Raw genomic sequence first — 20,688 nt, 5'->3', positions numbered from 1 at the left:
GGTATTTTTTTGGGAAGTGCCTGCCCTTTCCCAAACACTTTCCAATGACGGCTTCTCCGATGGTTCTGTGTAACGAATAATCTGGTGCGTCAGGTTACCTCAATCCCTGCCTCCATCCCCCTTCTCACTTACCTGAACCTGACTCACCTGTTTCCACTTCCCCTCATCAACCCTGCAGTAACCAGCCCATTTCCACTCACTCCATTTTAGAATTTGAATGGTGCATATGCCTTTGCTTTTCTCATTATAATGTTTTCTGTCCCTAAACACAATCAGGAATCAAGGGGATTGCCGAACCAAATCGCCCACAAAGGACTTCGAGAGCATTGAACCAATTTTTTTAATCTGAATTCATTAACACATGTTGAAGCTATACTTAATAAAATTTGATGAAATGAAAAGGAAAACTTTTGTATTTGATAAGCAAATTCAATACAGGATTATTTTTTTGATAAGATGCTAATAAATCCCAGCTCTAGTGACAAAAGTGATTTTCACCCAACCGAAATGTTAAGCCTCTTTAGTTTAACTTGGTCTACACCAAAGAGCAGACGGACAAGGTTATTCTGTCAGCTGGTAAACATACAGCTCACAACAAAGGGGGCAGGTATTTCATTAAGGAGTTGTTGGAAACCAAACCAGACCTATAAGAAGCGTGGATATAGGATTTACAGTCACCCAATGGACACAGAACTAGTCTACTGGACGTGTAGATAGGCAACTGTTGCAGCAATAGCTTTACAATGTAATAATGTGTTTTCAGTTTGTTTCTCTGTACCAAGTGGCCAAAACATGTATAGCTAAAATATATTCTGTATTTTTCTAGAACTGACTATGTCAACCATACATACAGCTGGTTAAGTCAACCTCTTTCTTTTACTAAATGCTGATGTAACCCTGTCGAAAATTGGGTTAAAATAATAATCAAAATAAAAGTGATAAACTACTGAATTATTTATGTAGATTGAAGTTAATGTTTATTTTGTTACTAAATACTAGGTGTAATAAGTTGAAATAAATCACTTTTTTTATTTTTTTAATCATTTTTGCATCTGTCGGTTTAACCGAAAGTTTTACAGTGCATTCTGAGGAAGCAGGAAAAAAAGAGTCCGGTGAAAACTTTCTCTCCAAGCTAACGTCTTGAGTTGAAAACGTGCACCTTGCGACACAAGGTTTTGCAGAGGTTGAAAACTACTTAGAGAGACGCTGTAAAGAGAAGTACCGGTTTCATCTTAAAATGCTGCACGTTGTGCCTCGGTAAGCTAGCTATTCAGTGCTATTTTGCTAGTTGTTGTGTGTTATTAACAAGGTTATTTCAACACAAGGAATTACCGTTATCATTCCACTGTAGTTAATGAGTAGAGTATGTTACTAAGAGAGAAAGGAAACGATAATTTTGGCTAATATGTTAACTTTTTTTTTTCGGTCACTTTTATTAGTGTTGCTGGAAATGGTTGAATTTTACAAGCAGTATTCTATTGAGAAATAGTGAACTAAGAAATGTAATTCACTGTACTTTTAAGGGCCATTACTCTGTACCCCGTTTGTGGAGCATGTACTGTTACAGAAAAAAAACACATTTTGCTTTTACTGAGTAAGTAAAATTAAAGGGTGTGTGTGTTTAATGTTAAATATATGCCTAAATATGGTGTTACGCTAAATTGTTGATTGTCTTTTATGTCTATTTACACTGTGTTTATATGTTAACCATATGTTGTTAGAACAAAAATAATTCTAGCATTATTCAAAACATGAGAGTGAACCAGAGAATAATGTTTCAGCAGAAGTATTTTCACTTAGCCAGTGACTATCTTGATTTGTTACGATCTGGTAAAAGGTTGTACAACAGAAATATGTGAGATATGTAAGAGAAGTATAAGGCGAAACAGAACAGAGACTATGAGCTTGTTTGTAACTGCAGGTCAGGTCTTTTGTGACTACTGAGATTCAACGAGGAAAACCACTGACCCAGTAGATGGCGAGCCACCCTGTGCGACTTCCAGGAAATCGGATCTCCGTCGCTATTGAAACTGCTGGATGAAATATCTAGCATGTGGTAGGAGTGTGCCAGTTCCCCATATTGGTACCCACAGCAGATATACATAGACAATATTGCACTTTGAACTTTGACCCATGACTTTTGACTGATTTAACTTCCGTTAGACTGGAACTCAGGAAACACTACTCATCAGACATTGACCTGGATAGACATTTTGGAGAACTCCATACAAGGACAATTTTATTTTGTGTAAAGGGCCTGTTTATTGTTTTTCACATAGTAAATGTAATGTAGATTTCTTTGCAATTCATCTACTAAAGTTGCAGTTAAATTACACTTCTTTTGTGTTGTTATGGTTATTGCACTCTAACTCAGCTCCCCGAACCTAGAGCGAGGTGTTCTTAACAAGAGTGGGTTACACTGAGAAAAGCCAAGAAATACAGCTGCACAAGCATCTTGTTCTTCAAATTATACTAATCATTCTTTTAACTATAGAATTACTGGCCAACATTGTGCCAGTGTAATTTATCAATGAATGCATTCAACATTAAACTTATTGGAAGCATTTATTCACATTGCTTTGTCTTCAGTGTTTGAAGGTTGAACTAAATTGAATGTGACCACTGCAGAGCCTTTTAGGGATACGACTCACACAAAATGAATAGAAGCAGAGGCCGACTGTCCTCCTCACACATAAACACACATAAGAGTACACGTGTGCTCGCGTACACACAGAGTCCTTGGTAGATAAAGGGGAGAGGAGAGCCTAATGGTGCATTGCAGGTGTGGTTTCAACAATCCATTTGTCAGAAGAGGCATTCAATTATAGCTGGGCGCCACTGGGCCAACGTGACCGTATTCCCATGGTCATGTGACGGTGTGGGATTATTAGGAGTTTGAAGGGGAATTCTGAAATTTAGTCCAAAATAAAACGTGAATCAGTGCATGTCTCCATCAACGACCTTTATGTGTATAACCTGAAACCAGATTTTCATTAGCTGCCATAGTGGGGGGGGGGGGGGGTGTAGAAAGCTTCCAATGTATTACAGGGTAGAACAAGTTTATTTTTCGTCTGAAGATTGAAAGAATATGGAGTCATGTTCTATACAATTCCCATTGCACCTTTACCCGTAAATTCAAATATCTTTGCAGCAAACCCTACACAATAAAGAAATACCTGAATATACATAAGTTATTTTACTACGTTAGTACAGTTCTCAGAAACATTTGCTTTACACGAGGTTCATCAAATGCAGGATTTCAATTGTTGGAAAAAGAGGTTACTTGAAAATGTTTATGATCCACAAACCTCATTAGGATTATAGGGTTTTAGGAGGGCACAATGTCTATTTGCGAAGGAGTGTATTTATTCTGCACAAAATAAATCATTGGCAATGCACCACACTTTCTGCTTTGGATTTATTAAAATTGCAATTGTAGAGCTTTATCATCATTGTCTCATACATGTCTTATTTCTGGTTCTTCTGATACCTTGGTGCCTAAACAGGAAGTTGGGAAATTTGATCTGATGGAGGAAATGTTTACTTGAGATTGAAGGGAAGTCTGGGACATGAATTCTTATGCAACTACTGCTGAACTAAATAAATATATTTGTTTTAAATGTTATGTTATAAAAATATGTATTTACACTGTATAAAGCAATGCAAAGCAATAAAACCATAGTTATGCGGCCAACACCCACATTTACCTTGCTCTAGTGCCTTGAGCAAATCAGTGACTGGATGTGTCTGGAGGTACTTAAACTAAATGTTCCTTTTTTTAAGAGTAGAAGTGGCAGAAGCAGTTATGTCAAGGTCAGTACAACAACATCAATGTGTGTGTGTTTTAATTAAATCAGTTCAGATAATTTTCAATATGCCAACTTTGCCACATCGGCAAAGTGTAAGCAACTTTTTTGCAATATTTCAGCTCTTAGAATTTCTGGAATTTTCGCTCAGGCTTTTCATTCACATTTCAATATGCACAGGACAAGGACAACTTAACAAATGCACCTCTGTCTGTCCTAATATTGGCTGAGTGGCTTTCACAGTTTTTTTTTCTCTCTCTTTGTTTCCATCACACCAACATGCTCTTTTTCTCTGCAAGTCCGGCTCGTTAAAACAACTTTTATTGGCATACGTATCTCCACTATAAACAACCTTCCCAGAAGCACTTCAAATTGAAATTGGAGATTGGAGAAAACACTCATTCACCCAACGTCATGTTGCTTTTTTTGGCAGGGAAAGAAACGAAAGTAAGCGAGCAGGGAGTAAGAAGGATGGAGGGAAAGTCTGCCGTGTATCTCCCTGTCCGATTCAGCTGAGAAGATTTTAATGAGCATCCTGTGAAAGCCTCCTTAACAAGAGGAGTTTGGGGGGGGAAATAACAGAGGAACGGTGGACGGAGAGCAGGATGGAAGCTTAATAGTTTGGAAGGCATGTCCACTGAGATGCTGATGATGAGAGGGACTGGTCAAGCAAAGACGACATGATGGGAGGATGAGAGGGGATAGAGACGGTTTCTAACTTATCTCGGCGCCCTCCCCCACTCCCCCATTGATCTTTTTCACGGCTGTATCTTCTATGCACACATACAATACATTCCACTATTATTTTGAATATGACAATATTCCGACTATGATACAGGTCATGTTAACAGCATATTCCAATTGGATATTCTGAATAAGGCCTTTTTTCCGAATTTAGCATTTTTCAGATTAAGACGTGGGATTATTCGGGTTTTAGAGGCATTCTTTGGACATGTTTACATGACATTTCGGAATATGCGTCTTAATCAGGGTTTTTACTGCAGTTTGTAACAGTTTATGGCCTCTTGCCTGTTTACGGCTTACATTCAGCTCTGTGCGTTGCTATGCCAGCCAACAGGTTGCAGGGCTACGGTAGAGATGCATGGCCAAAATAAAGGAAGGAGAAGGAGAACACAGCTACTTTTAAACATTATGAAAGACTTGGATATCAACACATTTTTGGAAATGCACAAACATCTCAACATCGACCTTTTCAAGAAGCTGGTTGAAGGAATGAAAGAGGGAGGCTGTGTTTACAGGGTCCAACAAGTTCGCCACTGGTGGAAAATCCTTTTTTCTTCCAACCCTGTGTCCACTGGAATGGTCATGACATATTTTTGTCTCTAAACCAATAAATACTCGGTAATTGAATGATGTCAGCAATGTTGGTTACTGATTGGATCCTGATTATTATTAACTGACATGACGTTTTTCCAACTTCAAATTATGTCCCCAAAAGGAAACTTTGTCAACATCTTTTTTATCTACACATGAATGTGTGTGCCAATCCATCCAAAAGTTGTTTCATTCTTGACTAAACATTGCCATCCCTCGAGCCACGCTGCTCTCATGGAAAACAGATGAACTAGTAATTGTAATGTGATATTTATATTCTCCCTCCTCTCCTCCACACTTGGAAGTTTGACTTTTGCAAAATGTTTGCTGTGTTCTGAAAAAAATACAGCTGTGCGTTGCTTGCATGATTTCCGCCTGCTCGTCATCCGCGCCGCCCTCACCCGCCAGCTTTCTTTATCACGTCTATTCAGAGATGAGCCACGCCGTCCCGCCCCTTCACCGGCTCTCGCCTTTTCACCGACGTGTCCTGTTCTCCTCCCCTTCCTCCCTGTCCTCCTCTTCCTCCTCCACCTCCTCTTTTGTTTGCTCCTCCGATGTTCAGATGTACAGCCGGTGTATAACTCACGTCTCGCGGATGACTAAACACACAGCAATCCTGACACCACACTTTGAATGAATAGGGAAATATAGGGCAGTAGAGGAGTGGAGCATTCATCCAAAGTGCTTTCACTTTTTCTTCCACAAAAGTGCACTCTGCACTTACAAAATGAATGCTAATCAACTTTAGATGAATAACCACCGGTGAGTGCGAAGGGGCTCGCAGCGGGGGTAGGAGCAGGGTAAAGGAAGAAACAAAAAAAGCTGAGGGTGGAAAACCCAACAAGGTGATAGCAGGCAAAGCACTGGGGAGGCATATCTAGATGAAGTAAGGAAATTGGTGTTATGGAGCTGCTACGCTTGCGGGCCGACTCCCTGCCTGGCACTCGGCTCGGCTCTGAAGTGCTCGTTTGTTTCTCCACCTTATCATACCTCGGTTTCCCATCCCTGCGAACACCCACAGAGCAAAGGTGCACATGACAGATCCATAAAGAAGCTGGGGGAAAAAATTAATGTTTCTGTGCGAAATTAAATACGACTTCTCTGAGTTTCCCCAGACTACATGTCCGACAATGAGACCACAGTTTTTAATAAGATCTGAGCTTTCAATTTATCCTCTCCAACGCACTCACACACACACACACACACACACACACACACACACACACACTGACCCCTCAACCTTAATCATACTGCACAATCCCAACACACACACACACCAACCCAAACAATCCCCCATTTAACACACATTCAGAGCCTCGGGGGCCTCAAACCCAATTAGCCAGGAATGTGAGCTACATATGCGGTAATGGTGGCACTGTGTCACTGTCAGCTGTGTGAGCACTGGACAAACACACCAAACAGACCAGCAGACCCGGCAGGTTGTGAAAATACTCCGGACCACAGAGAGATGACAAAGTGGCTTTTGGCAGCCAAACTCACAGGAGGAAGTTGGACACTGGCTGCAGTCACGCTGGAAGCCCTAGTGCTTAGACGAGATTCTTTTTGTTTGGCTGTTCACATTATTTTTTTTAAATGTGGCCAATATCAGACTGGGGTGTGGCCTGGTCATGGTCCTGAACGGACCCGCATGTGCAAAAGAACAATGTCTAGGACATCACACAGCAGCACGCTGTCGTACGGAAGTAAACATGGAGGCCACCGATGTCACCCTTTACAGTTTCATTCATAAGTCGATGTGCAGTGGAAGCCAGCGAATTCGGGAGCAGATGAAATAGTGGACAAGGATGAGGAGTAGGCAGGCTGACAGCTGGGTTCATCAAGCAAAACGTGGTCAAGCTTGCTGTAAAACTTTAAAAAACGACCGCTTCATTGGTGTGAGTCCCACGTTTCTTTAAAGTTGGCTTTTAAAGATCTTAGCTTTTCTCTGAGACTGCAGCCATGTTCCTCTTTTTCAAACAGACTGGTTACGTTACTCCCCTCAAGTTTGACTTACCTCCAGTTTTACTTGTATAGAAGTGTCATCCCAAATACTTCTGAGGTCTAACACCTCACTGTTCCTCCACCTCCGTCCACCATCCCAGCAATCTTCTACGTTTTATTCACTGAGTGACTCCTGCCAGCACAGAATAATGATGAATGTCGATCTAGAGTTTTTTTGTATTTGTATGATGGTGGGGAGTCTTCTAAGCATGTTTATTATGTTGACTTTTTCGATTTTCCTATTTTTTATGTAAATTAACACAAAAAGTAATGTAAAGTATGAAGTTATTGCCCTTCGGTAATTTTTTTGTGAGGGCTCTTGTTGTTTATTTTGATATTCTTCCTCTATCTATAAATGGATAAGGTACAAGCAGGTTTTGGAAATATGCCTGAATATGACTGCTTTATATAATTTGTTGTGTGCATTCACTATACATAAATTGGCATCCATCTACTATAGATTGCTCTGGTATGATATATACAGTACATTATAATGGTTACTATAGAGGGGTTGTATTTAGGCTTAAGCTCTATCTATAGTTATTGACATGTGAATGAATGCTATCTATTTATGACTGATTCAATTACTTTCATTTGGAAGTTGTTGATTGGTGCAGAAAAACAGTCCCCTCCTACAAAAGATGGCTTCTCAGGATGGAACACCATTTGCCTGAAGATGGTCTAGTACCGAAACATTGCCTACTATTAAACTTTTTTTTTTTTTTTTTTTTGCAAGTTAGACCGTTTTCTTCACGATCTAGAGTGACGTAAAGAATTCCATGAATTTCAATATGACCCATATCAGATTTAATATCAAAGTGGTCCAAATCAGAATTAAAAAGATCATGTTCCATGTGATTTGGGCTTTTCACACTGTTAAGAAAAAAGAGATCCATGTCCCATTTGAGCAAAAGAAATCTGGTAAAAAGCATGGGAATTTCACAAACATCTAAACATGATTTGTGAATTTAGTTCTTAACTTTGTGTTGGAAAATGCTTGACACAGCACATTTTTATTAACTTTAATAAAACGCAAATGTTTTCAGGAACACATTTTATTGTACTGTTTAGCTGTAGTTTGAGGAAGTTTGTGAGCTGGCTTACATTTTTTTCCTGCTTCAAAACGGACCAAGCAGCACCCCAACGTGCACGTGTCGCTCAGTTTCGTTGTTCTGATAGGTCTTTCTAATCCAGAGGTATTTTGATTTGCACAATTGATAACGCCCTTGGAAATCAATAATAAATACATATAAATATATGTATGTATGTAACCATTTCAATAATGAATAATGAGTACCTTTACTTTTTTGCTGATAGTACGTCTGTTGTTTTGCTTAATAGTTTTAAATGCTGGACTCTTACTTATAATGGAGCATTTTTACTTGGCAGTATTGGTACTTTTCTCTATGGGTCTGAAAGATTGTAGCCGATCCCTTTCACCCCAGACAAAAACTGTTTGAACCCTCCCTCCATCAGGACCAATTGGGGGCAATTGTATAAAGCACTTTGTGCTACATTTTTATGTAATGTGCTATATAAATAAAGTCTGATTTATTGATTGATGCAGCTTTCACAAATTCCACATAAGTGTACTTATGCAATACAACCTTTTCTGATTCTGATTTCTGAATACCTTTTCCATTATCAAGTTCCCAAACGTTAACCAGCAGAGGACAGCGTGAGTGAGACGAGTGTTCTTCTTTCTTTGCTTTCTGCGAGTGACTTGGCTGAGAAGTACGAAGCTGAGCAGCGAGTCAGAACAGAGCGTAAAGAAGCAGAGGGGATGGCATGCAACAAAAGAAGAGAGGCAGAGTTGAAATGACAAGCCCCGAGGACGTGCCTCAGCTCTCTCCACCATGGAGAATAGCAGGGATTGGATTTATGTTGTAGCCAAGGCTTAGAGGCTCGGCTGGGGGCTGAGAGGAGCTAGTCTGCTTCTTAAACCGCACAAGGTAATTTTTTTTATAATAGTGTGGTCTGAATTAGAAATGATTTTACCAAAAAAAGAAGCTCTTTGAAGTTGGCTGTGGTGTTATGAGATGGGCTGCATTTCCCCCCAATGGCTTGTCCTGTAGGTTTTGAACAGATTTTGCAGTGTTAACCTTATGCATTTGGTGGATATTACATATAAGCACTAGTTCAAAGGCAGCATAGTAAGAGGTGAACCTGCTCAGGCTATTGCTCTAAAGTAGCAGAGCAACAGAAATCTCATTCAGTCAAAACATCCATACGAGTTATATATCTGTCAGCAAGTTATTGAAGGAGCACTCCATGAAAAATCTGTATTGAAGTATGAAATACTCACTTGGAGTGAAACTTCCGAATCGCTTTGCTAAATATTCATAAATCATTTCATTCAGTTTAGTTCAGATATCCATAGTCAAAAAGTGTTTCCATCCATGTTCATACCAGGCATTCCTAGAAGTCTGTTTTTCGCACCTAATTACATCACTTAGATGCCGTTGATTAAATTGAACTTTTCGGATATCCAAACATGATGATTGCATAAACTGTCAATCAGAGCGGGCTGACATGGAAACAGCTGAAAAGGAAAGCCCAGGACAGAAGACTGGCAAGCTGTGGTCAAAAGCCATGCTCCATGAAAGAGGAGTAAGTAAGTATAGGCCAGTAATCACATAATGGAACCTTAGGGAACCCTGACATTTACGTTTGTCTTTTCTAGTGTTATCAGGGCTGGACTGGCCATCATGTCATATAAAAAGGCCTTTTTTTTCTTTTTTGGCCGCGCCGGCCCATAAAGAACACACAGCATCCCATTGGTTACTTTTCTTTATTGGCACTGGCCTGACCCAATCAAATCCAGGAACCACCTTCCCACTCCGGGACGCAAATTAACGAATCCCACTAGGGCCACGCCTCCTGGCCCTGAGACACAAGCTGTAATAGGAAGTTTAGCATCCACGTTAAAATGGACAAAAGACCACCAAAGCGCAAGGGAGGTGGAGAGAAATTACGGGAGAAAAAGATTAAGAATCTACAGGCGGATTCCTCAAAATCTGCCAACATTTCGGACATGTTTGGGGCTGTAGTAGCTGCTTCAACATCAGGATTAACTGAAGCCGAGGAGGAGGAGAGGTGGCTGGCTATACAGAGAAGCAGAAACAGACATCATGACAGGGAAGAAACCGAGGAGGAGAGTGACCATGACAGGGCCATGGGAGCGAGGGAGGAAATGATTGAAGAGAGAGTAGTTGATGACGTGGTAAGGAGTAGGCAAATTAACAGGGACTCTCAGGAAGGGAGGGAGGCTGTGTGTGTATGTGTGTGTGTGTGTGTGTGTGTGTGTGTGTGTGTGTGTGTGTGTGTGCGCGCGCGCACGCACGTGCGTTATGTGCGCCTCGCGTCATAACGACAACAAGCAGTTAAAGTTAGTGGCTGTCAGTTAACCTAACATTGAAAATGCTAGCGGTTGTCCTGTTGGGTAGCTGAAAAGTCTGTGTGATCTATAAAATCAGTGTTGATACAAGCATCAGTGTTCCTTGAATTTCTTAATTTGCTTATCTTGTATTTATGCTCTTTTCCAGGGCATATACTACTCTCAGCTTTATTGTAGCTTTTGGGAAGGGTTATGGTTATTGTATTTAGCAGACACTTTTTACAATAGTTAAAATTAACAGAAAACAGTTTTTAAAGTTGCTGAGCCAATATTAAGCAAAATAGTAATAATAACAATGATGGCAATACAATATCAAACATCAATAATAAAAATACCATAAATATACAAATCATAACTCTAAGAATGAATTAATTATTTAAGGGTAAGATCAACAGATACTGTGAGTCTTGGGACCCCTCTTGAAGGATCCAAAACAATCACATGAACGCAGACCACTAGGCAACTCATATCATAGAATGCACGCATATTTTAAGAGGACTGTCTGCAGAGAATGTGTCTGACCAATCACGGTGGGTGTGGGCCGCCTGGGCCAAAAATGCCAGGGCCGATTTTTTGTCCCAGTCCGGCCCTGAGTGTTACACATAACTCACAAAAGAAAAATTAATCAAAGGTGAATTCACTGCATGACGACTGACAGATAGATTAGGAATCACTGATGTGTTTAGGTTACAAACACACATACACACACACACACACACACACACACACACACACACACACACACACTTATACATACTCAACTTGCAAAAGACTCCTTCCACAGCAGCAGATTCAGATTCAATACAAAAAAGAATCGCTGATAAACGTACACACACACACACACACACACACACACACACACACACACACACACACACACACACACACACACACACACATATTTTGCTGTGCCACTTTCTGCTGTTATTTTTTTTCCCCTCATACTCTTAATGAATAATACCCAGTGTTATTCCTGACCTTTAACTTTTATTGTTGCTTATTTAGTCATGGAGATATAATATAGAGAAATACCTACGATGTGAAATCACACACACACACACACACACACCCTGGTGGCTGGCTTGTGTAAGCGGCCTGTGTCCAGGGGAGCAGATTACATATAATAGAGTCCTATGGGCCGCTCAGCCTCCCTGTGATATAGTGGATGGGCCTGTCAGTTTGACAGACAGCTTATGGTACTGTGGCTGGATGGGTGCAGAGAGGAGTACAGGTGGCGGGGGGGAGGCACAGGAAAAGAGTGATGGATGCCGTCCCTCTCTGGGCCGTTAAGAATGAGTGATCTCAACATATCTATCACCTGACAAGACGAGAAGAAGGGATGGAAGGAGAGAGAGAGAGAGAGAGAAAAAGCGTACACAGACAGGCACATCTTTTCCCACCCAGCCGGTGGCGAGCTGAGGGGTAAATCTAGTGCGTTTTATTTTGCTGATTGCCCCTTCTGACAAGATAAAGAGCTTGGAAGCCCCCAGGGAAGGGGGGACGGGACGGACGGGACGGATGGGACGGACGGACGTCCTGAGCTATCCCTGGGCCAATCACAGAGCAGTCAGCGGGGGTAAATCTGGTGGAACACACACATACACACATGCTAGCTGGCAGTGCTGTTTTTATGGATTTATGTCAAAACACACACACACACCACAAAAGAACAGGAAACTTGAAATGATCATTTAATATTTACTAGGTTGTTTGAGGAACCAGGATTCTCTGACATCTATCAACTGTCAAACAGTGAAAGAAGAAAAATTAAATCTCCAAACTTTATTACAGAACCTTTGTTGTTCAGCTGAGCTAACATATTCCCTGCTATGCATTTGAATCACACTACACTCTCTAAATAAATACAATCCTTTGTTAGCAGGGCTTGACATTGACACCCGCCAACCCGCCAAATGCGGGTAGATTTCGGCAGTGGCGGGTAACACAGTCACTCTCACTAGCCATTTTGGCGGCGGGTGGCATGCCTTTATTATTGTAACACTGGTGGCCGGAGTACTGTGGCACTGTGCCACCGCCCGACACAGGAACACAGCTTTGTGTCACACTGAGGGTTTGGTATAGCACTGCACCTTTAAAGAGAACTACAACAAACCTGTGTTTAATCACCATACTGCAGCCAATGTCAACTGGCGGCCCGCGGGCCACATCCGGCCCGCCAAAGCGTTTAGTCTGGCCTGCAGAATAATCATGAATTCAGAAAATGTGAAGAGGAAAAAAATGTGTTCTGTTATTTAGCATTTCAAGCATTTACAGCAAGTAACATTACACAGGTAGAGCGCAAACCCAGCCCCTGTATTTGCATCTCTATTCACATGCCGGGATTCTGCACAGCGATGACCGCGCTCCGCACACACAGCTGAGCCCAGATGTGTGTGCGTTAAAACACGCAGTGCCTGACTGGGAACGATACAGAGAGCATTACCAATGGCCGCTGGGGCAGATCAACTCACGCTAGTCTCGTTACTGTAAGTAGGCTACAATAAAACCTTTGTGAGTAAAAAGTCAATACTTATCAATGCCCTCACCTGTATAGACAGACATAAACATGTAGAAAGTGATATTTCAATCTGCTCTGTCTGCTCAGTCCACTCTTGTCCACTGCGCTGTTTATCGCAAACACAGCTCTACTCTGCAAATAGAGAATTTTTACAAACAAGCTAAAACAAAAGCTGTCTGTTTGTAGTCTACCTGTTTATCTTAGTTTGCTGGGAATCTTGAAATTTGGACAAATTCTTATAAATTTAACTGCTGGCTGAACGAGCCATCCTCTCCGCTGGAGCGGTAAACCTATGGATGTATTATAAGACCACAACAGACGCATGTGGCTACTTAATATGCATGTGAATGACGCAACCGTTATGTTTGCGTTCTTCATTGTTGATGATGATGCTGGTTGTATTATTTTGCAACAGCATTGTTTCATTGCAAATGGGGCATACATGACAAATGCATAGCCTGCTTATCAGTCCATTCATCATTCACCATTACCTGACAACAGCCATTTCTTTCTTCAAACATTTTCCACCAATCAGGACGCTGCATACTACAGCCATGTTTCCCTAATCACAGACTTTAACCATCACTCCTCAGTGAACTGCCTCCTATAGTCTGAGATCGTTTTCTAGTTAAAGAGCTAGCTATCATTATGGAGTTTCCATGTTTTTTAGGAGTTTGCTCACACTAATACATGTAAAAAAAAATTAAATATAGCATTAATTCAATAAGAAAGTGAAAATTTAAAAAAAGAATAGGCGTATTAGGTATAAATTCATTTTATTTTCTTTATTTGTAAGTCCGGCCCCCCGGAGTATCTGCTTAGAAACATTCTGGCCCTTGGAAAAATGTAGTTGATGACCCCTGCCATACTGTGTCTGGCTATTCCTGCGGTGGTGGGGGATGCCTCAAACAATGGTTCATTGAGAAACAGTTGATAAAACAGAAACTGTCATCATGATGAAATGCCATAGTTTTAGCCCCCTCCACACACACACACACACACACACACAAACACACAGGAAATGTATTAACAGCTGTTCAAATATGTAAGTTAGAATAGAATAAAACCTTCTCTCTGATGGTCTTACCTGCACCCTCAGCCTGTCTTTGCAGATTTGACCCTGGGTTGACAACCACCTCTGTGGCACATAAAGGCAACAGGGAACTGTGTCATATCCCATTGACAGTGAAGATCGATGAGAACGTGTCACCAAAACCATAAAGGTCTGCTGATTCAAATGAAAAAGTAGCGTCAGGCATTACTGGTCCCCTAGCCTTCAAGAAATATGAGTAGGGATGCACAATATATTGCTTTTTTTCATCGCGATATCAACTGGCCCATTAAACTCAACGCGAAAGGCTGGGACATATCATGAAAGACACACCGAGATTTTTTTGTGTTAGTTGAAAGAAAATATCAGCAGAAAACTGCACTTTAACATGTAACTGTCATTATTGTATTAGTGGTGCCTTTGATATTCAATTCAGTGTTCAATTTCTTCAATAAAAGAATGCTGGAAATTAGGGCTGCATGAACATTTTGGTTTTTAAGAAAATGGTTAGTAATGCTATTTTTGAGGGTTACAAATGCAACACAACCCAGCAGAGTCCAAACCAAAACGGGTCAGAAGTGTTTCCAAATGTCTCCGGTTTAGGGGCTCAGAAACACCAGAGCAGGGGGAATGAGAGGGGGAAACCTATCAGAATATTCCTTTTTAAACCAAAACGTAGCAATGTAAATGTACTGTAGTCATCAGTAATGTCTTTCTTTCCCAAAACTTTCTTCTGCGTGAATGTGCAAGCGCCATTCTGTGAAAGTTATATAAGAATGTGATATACTATATTATAGGAATGTAGCGGACTTTGTCAAATATTTTGTAGAATTTTATTCTTTTTTTGACTTTTTCAAATAAAGGTCTATCAGACTATTCCTTTCTCTATCCCAGAGTGCAGCTGGGGCTGGCTGTGGGTTCTGCTGATTCTCCCTGCAGCTCCTCCTCTTCCATTCACCGTGGATTAGAGAGCGAAAGCTCCGTGACATAAGCTAGGAAGGATATAATGCACAAAACAGTAGGCTAGGCACACTGTGTGTGTGTGTGTGTGTGTGTGTGTGTGTGTGTGTGTGTGTGTGCGTGCGTGCGTGTGTGTGTGTGTGTGTGTGTGTGTGTGTGTGTGTGTGGCCCGTTCAGAGGGGTATTGTGTGTGAGATCTTCTGCACCATACAATGGAAGCTTGGCACTAAGGCCTCGGTGTGATGGATAAAGAGGGAGATGGGGAGAGAGAGAGACAAATTGAAAGAAGAGCAAAAATGGTGAGAAATACAGTGGGAGAATATGAGATAATGACTGAATGAAGGAAGAGATTTAACGGAGAGCACAAAACATGGCCGTCATTCTCAGAGTTGAAACATTTCTATTCTTTAGACCTCGTCTCTGTCTTTGTCCGGGTGTCTCATTGTGGATTGTTTTGAACTTCTTGTCCTAACATGATGGTCATGTTGTTGGTTGAAAACATTTCTATGTAAACCTTTGAAGAACCAAAAATATAGTATTGCTTAAAAGTTACCATTCTATTTATCTACACTAAGAAATAAATATGTAAAATAAGAGAAAAAGTTCTGGCAGCTTATTACCTGGACTTTGTCCCCATAATTAAAAAACAGAACATTTTGTGTGTAGCTACAGTTAAAAGACATAAGAAAATGGAAGAAAAAAAAAGGGTCACAAAAGGTCGGGAAAAAAGCGAAAAAAAACTTCAAATTTCAAATTTCAAAAATGTCTACAAAATGTGACATGGACTTCTTCAATCTCCCAAAACCTCAACCTCTGTGGCTGACAAAAGTTGTTGGAGCACAGATTATGCAATCGAAATGTAAATAAAAAAAATTCTGTTAAAATATACAGACATACAATTGTTAATACACAGGTATTTCTTAGAGTGTATCTATGCATTTGTTTTCTAATTTATATACTGTATATTTTTACACTATTTTTGGGTGCCATTTCTTTTTTTCCCCCCAGCAGATGAGATGTGAAGTCGGTAAAAGTATTTTCCCCCACTTTAATAAAAAAAGTATTCTTTAATAATATCCTCACTGTTTCTCAACATTAAAATGGTGTAGAGCGGTGTTTGGCCACCAGTCTGAATTATTTCAGCTTGTTTTTGAGAAAACCTGTTTTGAATCAGTTTGGTCCTGCAAATAAAAGTGTATAATTGACTATTATTGAGAATATTGATTATTATTAATTACAAAAATAATAATAATCTTAAGACAAAAATAGTTAAAACAAATACTGTATCACTAGATTAATCCATACAGTGAATTAAGAATACAAAATGTACATACATGTTTTTATACAATACAATTTTTATTGCATAGGCTGCTTTTAGTTTTACCCATGAATACATTATTTTAGTAGTTTTTGTGCAAAATGTTTCACTTTCATATGATTATTTTATAAATGCATCATAATTCTAACATTACACTATTATTTGTCAACACATATTCACTCCCATCGCGTAAAATACGGACGCTTGGTCAGGTGCCTTTGGCGTTTGTTATTGACGCTAAAAGTGTCCTTTAGCATCAGATCTAAACACGCTGGGTCGGGACTATTGGCGTCACTTTTGACACAGTTAAGTTTAGGAAAAGATGGTGGGTGGGTTCTACACACGCTGAATGGTGCTTTTTGCGTCGTATCTGACGCTGACAGCCAGTGCCCATGTGTCCGTATTTGTGAGCAGAAACGTAAGTGTTAAAATGTTGCAGTTTTATCATTAGCTTTTAATCTTAGAGATGGTTCCTGTGACGTAAACTGGAATCGTAACAGGAGTGCAACACCAAAGCCTATCTGTCATAATATGTAAAGAGTGGGGATCTTGCAGTGTCACACATTGCTAGATTTGTTTTGTAAGATTTAACGGAGGTCTGTGTTTATCCGCCGGTAAATCTCCTGTTGGATGACTGGCTTCAGAAGGGTTGAAAATCAGCAACTTTCCCTCTTTAGCGTTTAGCTTAGCGCAGCAACATAGCAACCGTAAACACCACTGTCTCTACCATTTATCTGCTTCCTGTTTGGTGCTGGAGGGAGATTTACTCCTTAGGTATTGAAATTGGGTATTGAATGGCGAGGCATTTTTCGATTCTCGATACTCGATACGAATTCTCGAGGCAATTCGGTCGGTGACTACAAAGTATTGAATTCGGTACCCAGGCCTACTCCTAACTTGCCATAATATTTGGTACTAAATAAATAAAACACATCTCATCTCTGTTACAAGCCCACATCATTAATCAATGTGTCCTTCTGCAGCCTTCTTAATGGACAGAGTCCACAGCACTCCAGAGGTGCTGCTGGAGCCGCTGCTGACAATCTCTCTAATGTGATCACTGATCCGCCCACTCTACCTACCTGCTGGGAACAAAGACAGGTAGCAAATTACAAAGGGGCTTTCCATTTTGATTTCCATTTGGACTGTTTGGTGCCTCACTATAGAATGCAAAATGGGCTGCAACTTTTTAGGGTTTAGAGTTGTTTCGGAGATTTGCGGGGCTTACTTTGAAATCTTGAGACATTTAAATCCATGGCTGATTGTTTGGTCCCACGTTACTTCTGTGCCTGATTTAATCCATGATTCTTGGAGGTTATATTGGTGATGTCTCCGATAGAGTTGAGCCGGATACTCGGCTGAAACGAGTATCCGGTACGGATAAAGCACTTTTGCCGAGTACGAGTATTATACGAGTAATACGAGTCAATATCTGTGCTCGGATTGAATAAAAATCCTCATTGGATAGTTGACTGTGTCTGCGTTCTGTGATAGGCTAGTCGTCACAGCGCCCCTCCCCTACACACACATACAGATGTATTGCGTTATTGTGTCCCGCTCTGCTCACTCACACGCACACAGAACATCTCTCTCTCTGTCTCTCTCTCTCTCTCAGGTTCGCCGGTCTTTTCCGTTAACGTTTAGGGTTTCTTCAGCTTCAGGTTTGTTTTTTACTTCGGTTTGTAGTACTTACTTATTAACCAGTAGAGTTCTGGTAAACATGGGGTTTGTTCAGACGTGGTGATTGGTAGAATGCGACTCGCGTTGCGTCTCTGCCTGTCGGAGATTTTTTTTCTTTTTTAAACCGTCAGCTGGCTCTAAACAGATCTGAAAAACAACGTCGGACTATTTGATCCGTAGAACACAGTCCCCCCTGCCCCCCTCTCTCTCTCTTTCTCTCTCTCTCTGTCTCTCTTACTCTCTCTCTTTCTCACACACACACACACACACACACACACACACACACACACACACATACCTGGTGTGGAAATAAAAAAAAAAATCACACTGATCATAAAAAAATTAAAAGTTAAAAAAAGAAAGTTATGTTGAGTATGAAAACTCTTGTTCATTACATTGTACTTCATAATTGCAACCGCATGTGTTGTATTCATTGTTCTTGTTCTGTATATAGTTCGTTTGTTATCGTGATCAAAACCATTGATCTGAAGCTCAATGCTGATGCTGTCATGTAAATAGTTTTCTAATCAGCAATAAATATAACAATTTCTGATCAATTGCATGCTTAAAATAACATACCGGTTAAAGCCCCGCCCATTTCAAGACAAACCGACCCACTTCCGGGTTAAATCCCGCCCGCTTCCGGGTTAGGCCCCGCCCAGTCCGAGTACAGATACAGATACAGATAATTCATATGATTAACAGATACAGATACAGATACAGATAATGCTGTACTCGCTCATCCCTAGTCTCCGAATCCACGCTCATATATTTGGTCCATTAAAGACTATTACCACTGATCTCTGAAATGTAAGAATGGAACTGTGACCACTTTACCTTTATTCTATTTAATTCAGTAGTAGTTCTGACAGATTAAGGTTAAAGTGCTCATATTATGCTTTTTGGCTTTTCCCCTTTCCTTTATTGTGTTATATTTTGTGCACGTTATAGGTTAACAAAGTGAAAAAGCCCAAAGTCCACCCCAAAGGGACTTACCATCTCCAACAGAAAACACTGTTCACAAACTGCTCCAAACAGCTCTATTGTAGTCCAGCCTTTACCTCCATGACGAACGTGCGTTACTTTGTAACACACGTTATAATGCTCGCCTAGATGCTAGCATGGCACTCCCTCATACTCTGCAACTGACTAGCTAGCAGCACTTATTGCGCATGTGCGACTCCCAACAAAGATGGTACAGATGTGTGATGTCTCACTCTGTAGCTAAAACAGAGAGCTCAATACACAGGGTGAAAAGAGGAGCTGCAACAATGTGTAGTACAACAAATATATGCTGTTTTTTGAAAATTAAACCACATAAACCTATTCTGGTACAATCTCTAAATACAATTATGAACCTGAAAATTACCATAATATGAGCACTTCAATAAATATAATAAAATACACACAAAAAGTGCAATAAAAGTGCAATAAGAGAAGAAGAGCAGCACCAACACAAGTTAAGTTTTAAATTAAAATTATATAATAAAAATAAAAAATACAATTTGATGTCGGTTAAGTGCTTGTTAAGTTGTATTTAAGCGACACGGAAGGACCAGATGATTCCAGAACTTTAGCTACCCGGGTCTATAGAGAGCCAGACTCCTATAGGGGGTCCTGAGTGTAATCTGTCAACCTGTTCTCATGAACCATATGTTCACATAGCTGCGAAAAGTTAAGCAAGGTTTATGGTAGCCGTGGTTTTCCCAGCGCGAGGTGCACAAGCCATAAATTGACTTTACCACGGCTGTCGTTTCCAGTGTGATGGCTGTCGCAGCGCATAGTTCTGCAGCTCTACATTTTTGTAACTACGTGCCGTCTGTGCGTGCTGCGCTTTCAGTTCAGTTGGGAAGGACTGGCGGAGCACGTTCGCCTCTACAAACATCTGTGTGATTCTCCATGCACTGCAGGGGGGCCTCGGAATTATTGTACATTTTTTAAAGTTTTCATCAAAAATTAAAAAGTCGAACATGAATCCAACATATTTTTTAGCAAATATAAATCCCCACTGATGATAGGCTTACTGGCCTCTATGTAAGGTAGTCGCTAAGGTAGCCATCCACAGATAAAGTTCATCCTAAGAATTCACTGTGCCACGTGTATGTTTAACATTGAAACATGATTTATAAAATCATGCCGACAATTATTATTTTAATAGCTTAGTATTCTTTGCACTAAAAAGGTTTGTATGAAGGCTTTAGGCCGCCCACACGTTATTCTAGGCCCAGTTTAATATGCAACTTAATTTTATACAATATCAGTAGTAGGGTGTCCCTGCTCCATCTCTCTTTCAGTCAAGGGGTCCTTGGTTTAAAAAAAAACGTTAGACCCCTTGCTTAAACGGGAGCGTGTCTATGTTCCCTGGGTCCTATGTTCCCCTCTTTGTATGAAACTGGGGAACATAGGACCCTTTTTCAAAAAAAGGGTCCTATGTTCCCTGGTCTGTTACTTTTTCCACCATTACTGCCAAATTCCATGGCAAATAGGCCTATGTAGGCCTACGGGCTGTCCTAACCCTAACCCTAACCCTAATTCCATGGCAAATAGGCCTATGTAGGCCTATGGGCTGTCCTAACCCTAACCCGGGGAACATAGGACCCGGGGAACATAGGGATGACCCCG

The 20,688-nt window shown here is 40.6% G+C and overlaps 2 long non-coding RNA genes across 2 annotated transcripts in view; one reads left to right on the top strand and one right to left on the bottom strand.

Moving 5' to 3' along the window:
• Positions 1-20,688, top strand: part of LOC118495599 — a 556,251-nt gene that overhangs the window by 265,997 nt on the left and 269,566 nt on the right. The gene's annotated exons all lie outside the window — the stretch shown is intronic.
• On the bottom strand, positions 1,837-19,412 carry LOC116064393. Its single transcript, XR_004108516.2, has 3 exons — positions 19,402-19,412; positions 5,855-5,860; positions 1,837-2,419 (listed from the first exon to the last, which is right to left on the bottom strand). It is a non-coding gene; the product is annotated as an uncharacterized LOC116064393 (long non-coding RNA).

Source organism: Sander lucioperca, chromosome 1 (assembly GCF_008315115.2).
Source record: "Sander lucioperca isolate FBNREF2018 chromosome 1, SLUC_FBN_1.2, whole genome shotgun sequence".
Taxonomy (NCBI): Eukaryota; Metazoa; Chordata; class Actinopteri; order Perciformes; family Percidae; genus Sander; species Sander lucioperca.
This window is presented reverse-complemented; position numbering and strand designations above follow the sequence as displayed.